This window comes from Phyllostomus hastatus, unplaced genomic scaffold (genome assembly GCF_019186645.2).
Source record: "Phyllostomus hastatus isolate PE091 unplaced genomic scaffold, TTU_PhHast_1.1 phas_scaffold_385, whole genome shotgun sequence".
Classification (NCBI taxonomy): Eukaryota; Metazoa; Chordata; class Mammalia; order Chiroptera; family Phyllostomidae; genus Phyllostomus; species Phyllostomus hastatus.
In genome coordinates this window covers 4,474,204-4,479,942 of record NW_025334026.1, presented here as the reverse complement: position 1 = coordinate 4,479,942, position 5,739 = coordinate 4,474,204, and the positions used below count along the sequence as shown (strand labels likewise).

The window sequence follows — 5,739 nt, the reverse complement described above, 5'->3', positions numbered from 1 at the left end:
AACAGAATAATTATTTTGTATAAGCTGCGTCAGAGACAACTGAAGATGAAAAAACTACTGTCCCTGTGTATAATTAATTTGTGCTGTGCACCAACAAGAACCCGATTTAAATTTCAATGCCAATTCACAACCCCCATACTGCACCAGGCAAAGTTAGTGGCTATTGAAAATACCAGCAGGACAGGGCTCTCCAAAGACACATTCAGTTGTGTGTTAACTATACAAAAAAAGACACTGTACAGTTTAAAAACAAATCTTACACAGCTTTACATTTCAACTTTTCCTTCAAAAGGAATGAGTTGTGTACAGGAAGGTTAAATGCTTTATAGACCAGGAAAAAAAAACACACCAAAATCAACTTATTCATCAGCACCCTCTTCTTCCCCCTCTTCATCCACCTCATCTTCCTCATCTTCCTCTTCTTCCTTCTTTGTCTTGCTTTCTTCAGCCTTGATGACTCCCTTCTCTGCCGCATCACACTTTCCTGTGTCTCGGTGTGCAGCCGGCTCCCTGCGGGATTCTCCTTCAGCGTGGCCGCCTTCCTTTCATCCGGCTGCTTGTCCCCCGCAGCCGTGTGACTCCGCATCTCTCCCAGCTGCTCTGTGGCATCACCAGTGGACAGGCAGGATGCTCTCCTTTGGTTTTCGGACAACACTCAAAACAAAACAAGACAAAGGCTGAAGGAGGCCTCTTGGGTGCGCTGAGATCCTTGAACTTCTTTTTTGTTTCCCCTTGAGGAGGAATAGGCTTCATTTCTCCTCCATAACAGGCCTTGTCCGCCTTTGCCATGTCTTCACATTTTCCTTTCTCTTTAGTAGACATGGTCTTCCACCTCTCTGAGCACTTCTTAGGAAACTAAGAAGCTGGCGGAAGCATTTGTCTGCTTCTTGCGTTACCTCTGGCAAGTGTGCTCAGAGAAAACATGTGTTGACATTCTGCTTCTCAGCTTCTTAGTTTCCTTGGCCCACATTTAATTATCTCTCCTCAGCAAGCAGAGTCGCCTGGTGCCTGCCCACCTCTCACTTGCCCTGGTGTTGTCTCTGTGGAGCTCAATGTACTCCCAAAACTGGATCTTTTTAAACACCGTACAACCCAACAAAACATCGTTGAGGTCTGGACAAAACCCTTGGGTCCCAACCAGCTTCTACACCCCCACCCCCCACCCCCACTGCAGGCCCTTCACCCAGGCCTTCCTGCCCACAACGCCCCTTCCTCGTGCCTCTAAGCCCTCTCACTCCTCAGGGCTCCATGGGATTCCAGCTTCTCCCCTGATGACCTTGCAGATTCCTGCCTCCCTCCCTGAACTTGGCCTCTGGTTTCAATAGCCTGAGGTCTTGGTCTTTGTTAAAATGACCTCTGCAGGGCCCACACCTTCTGGGCGTGTATTTTGGAAAGTTCCCCTTATATCTTACCAAGGCACTAGGCCTCCAGGTGAGACTGGCAGCTCCTTGCACACGGGGCAGAGATGAGTTAAGGAGCTGTGTTATGGACTGAAAATAACTTCTCCCCCAAATTCAAAATTCCTATGTTGAAGCCCTAACCCCCAGTGTTACGGTATTTGGCAGTGGGGCTATTGGGGATTATGGTTAAATGAGGTCATGACAGGATTAATGACCTTATAAGAAGATGGAGAGAGAGAGGTCTCAGCCATGTGAGTGCACAGGAATAAGGTGGCCATGAGCAAGCCAGGGGGAGAGTCCTCACCAGAAGTGAAACTGGCTGGCACCCTAGCCTTGGACTTGCAGCCTCCAGAACTATGGGAAGTCTATGTCTGTGGCCGAAACCACCTGTCCCCTGTGGAATTCTGTTATGGCAGCCTGAGCAGACTAAGACAAGCTGCTTTTCATTCTCAGTGATGCTCAGCCCATTACTGTGCCCAGAGCTGATCCAGACTTTGTTCAATAACACGTCCTTCCATTAGCCAAGTGGGAATGTCTCAGGCCACAGAGATGCAGTGCAGGGATGCTGAGGGAAGAGGGGGAGGGACCAGACAGAGGCTGTCTGGAAACAGCCTTCTGACAGAGTTGCCAAGAGCCCTGGGAGCAGCTGGCCACGCCTCCCCAGCACAGTCTGCACCTGCTTCTGTCCCCAGCCACTTACCAACCCTATGGCTTCCCAGCCCTCTGCCAGCTCTTTCCTCAGACACTGTCAAGATGGAGGCCACACCCCTCGGCCCCCTCAGCACAGCCAGATGGCACTGCCAGCAGCACAGGGTGCCAGCACCCCACCCACATGGACCCCGAGAGCTCTGTCTTATTTCAGCCTGTTCCACAAATCAGACCCACAGCAGAGCCAACTGAGCTTCCCTGACAGCTGGCCACAAGATTTCAGATGTCCCAGAACACAGGGAAGAAACTGTGATGGGGCCATGAGGAGCCACAGGCCGCTCTCTCTTCCATCCACATCTCCCGCTAACAAGCCTGAGAAGAGCCCTGCAGGGTCCAGGAGCAGAGGCCAAAGAAAGGGCATTTGTAATGGGGAAGCAGGGTGAGGAGACTGATGTGAAAATACATGTTTATTGTCACTCATATGTTTTGTGTTAGGTAACCTGTTTCAAGAAAATAAGTTCCTTGACCTCCCTCTGACCTTTCTGAGCAGTCCACAAGGAAACAAAAGTTAGCTTTGCAGCCATGGACCTGTGACCATCTTCATGTAGTTGATGCAGGTTTGCAAGGTGAGGCAGTGTGTCACGTATATTTCTTAGCAGGACCCTAAATTTGCCTTCAACATCATCTTATTTAAGTCTTTTCCTCCCTGGTGAAATGTAATTTTTGTAATTGATATATAATAGGGCTAGAGTGTACAATGGGTTGATTTGATGCATTTATATATTGCAATATGATTACCAACATAGCATCTCTATCCCATTATTTAATTCAACAATTTGGCGACCTTCCCCAGAACATGTGCTAAAGAGAGCCTAGGGCTTCCACACTTGCCCTCAGTCTGAAATGTCCTTTCTTTTGGAGCAAATAGCATGCCAGAACTTCTCTCAGGTGAAAGCAATTCTGTTCATATGGAGATGGTAGGATCACAGGTTGAGAATAAAGATAACTCAAAAGCTGGTTTTGACTACCTCCTCACAACCAGGACTTATTGCATATCTGCATTTTGCATTGTTCTGAGAATTCTGTGCTTTGACATGGATGTTTAAAGCAATTCCACCCTCACGACCTAATCACCTCCCCAAGGCTGCACCTCCAAGTACCATCACATTGGGGGTTACAATTTCAACATATGAATTTGGGGGCATAAACATTCAGTCTCTAGCAGTAGCCAAGACTTTGAAGAAGGGGTCCAAGTCACCACCAGAGCTCAACACAGAGAATACAAGGTGGGCTTTAGAGCCAGGCAGCCTTGGGGACTTGGAGACTGCAGGATTTGGGGACTGAACAGACAGCTCTAGGTTCAAATCCCTGCTCTACCATTTAATATCTGAGGAATCTTGGGCTAGCCACTTAACCTCTCTGAGCATCAGTTTCAACTATAAAATAAAGACAATAATTCCTGGGTGTTTATGAAGATACGATGTATATTTTGTTGATGGTGCCAACCCAGGGTCATATTTAGAGTAAATTCAAGGCTCTTTCTTTACTTGACATGTAGAGAAAAACAAAACTGGTCTTGCCTAGCCATTACAAACTATTGCTTTTTCTCACAATCTGACATGATGCAGAAATATCCAATGAAGAAGCTGGCAGGTACTGAAATGTCAATTATAAGATAATTATCAATCACTGCAAGTCCAGCCTGTTCCAGGGAAGCTGAACTTGTGTGGACACCCTGGGCCTCTGATCCAGGCTCCCAGAGCCCAGGTCTTCCACTTTGGCAGATGCTGGGGCTCTGTCCCCCGGGAAAAGGAGTTTCATACAAGAAAGAACTTTCATTATCTTTGCCCTGAAGCAACAGCAACTGCCTACAAAGAGCAGGGCAAGGAATGAAGGGCAGTGAGATATAAATTATTATGTTTCCTCCTTGGTGGTTAGTCTTTTTAAAAACGGGTAGATTCAGAGAAATGTTTATCTGTTTCTTTATTTGGTCCCTCTATTTCCACAATCTCAGAGATGAACAGGTGACCATCCTGTCAGCCCCTTTTTGCAAGTGGGGAGGTCAATGTGTCCCCCAGTTCTCCTGAAACCAGAGGAAGCTGGGGGCTTGGTGGAGTCCACTGGGAGAGGAATGTTACTCTCCACCCCCACAGCTCACAGTTCTCCAAGCCTATGACTCCTTGATTCAGGGATTCAGTGTAGCAAGCTTGTCCATTTACCCTGTTAGAATTTATTGAGTGTTACAATGTGCTTGGACATTTTCAATGTGACAGGACCAGGCTGAGCACCAAGGACTCAGAAGTGACTGAGACAGCATGGTCCTTGCCCTCAAAGAACTTGTTCAGATTCAGAAGTTCTCAACCTTGACATCTTAACACTATTGAAACTTTGGGTCAAATAATTCTTGGTTGTGGGGGCCTGCCCTGTGCACCAGAGGATGATTAGCAGCATCCCTGGGCTCTCCCCACTAGATGCCAGGAGTGCCCTCCACTCAGTTGTGACAACCAGAAATATCTCTAAACACTGCCAAACACCTCTGGGGGTCAAAATCCACCCTCCCCCCCATAGTTAAAGAGCCACTGTTGTGATGGGGAGGCCACAGAGTGGGAAGAGCTAAATGGGCCAGGGTTCTCCCACCCTCTTTCTGTCTGACCTCGGGAGAATTACTTACTTTCCTGAACCACAGTTTCCTTATTTGCAAATTATGGGTAATGATCATACTTTTACAAGGTTGTTAGAAGAACTAAAGACCAAATAAGTAAAGTACTATGGCAGACATTGTCAACAACCATCCAAAAGCCAAAAGCCATCCTCCCCTCCCCAATCTTCTTGCTAACAGAGCCCCAGTTCTGTCCAAGGATTGTGACCTCAGGAAGGTGGCTCAGTACTTTGGTTGGTGGGAGGATATGACCCAGGTCTAGCCAATGAGATGTAAGGGATCGCTAAGGGAAGGAGCCCTCTGGAAAAGATCTTCCTCTCTGATTAAAAAAACAAAAAAGAGGTTGATAAAGAATGTGGTGATTTTAAAATTTGTGTACAAATTCTTCAGTACTCCTCCCATCAAAACGTAAAGCTAATTCCCTTCCTCTTGAGCGTGAACTAAATTTAGTGACTCACGTGCAATGATTAGGATGTAGCAGAAGTGACAACATGTGACTCCCAAGATCAGAACGTGTAAGACACTGTGACTCCCTCCCAGTGCTCTCTCGGATCACTCACTCTGGGGGACAGAGCAGACGAGTTGTGAGGACACCAGAGCAGCCCTGTGGCCAGTCCCACGTGGAGAAGGTACCTCCAGCTGACAGCTGACATCACCTAGCTGGCCATGTGCGAGACCCACCCTGGAGCAGATCCTCCAGACCCAGAAAAGCCTTCGGCGGACTGCAGCCCTGGCCGACATCTAGGCTGAAACCTCACGAGACGCCCTGAGCCAGACCCATGCAGCTGGGACACCTGAATACCTGGCCACAGGTAATAAACATCTGTTATTATTTTAAGCTGCTACATTTTGGAGAAATCTGGAAAACTATCTGAACTCCCACATGCTCCATCACTTCCCAGTCCTGCCTTTGGATCTTGTCAGACAAGGTTAGAGCCACAGCAGGCAGACTGAGACCAGCTTGAGAGGAAGACCAGGAGAGCCTCAGGGATGCTAAGCAGAGCCACAAACCTCCCCCAAGCCACCACTTTC

General features: G+C 47.8%; 1 pseudogene; it reads right to left on the bottom strand.

Annotated features, from left to right (window-relative positions):
• Window positions 1-359: 359 nt before the first annotated feature.
• Window positions 360-970, bottom strand: LOC123806281 (annotated as a pseudogene).
• Between the last annotated feature and the right edge of the window lie 4,769 nt (window positions 971-5,739).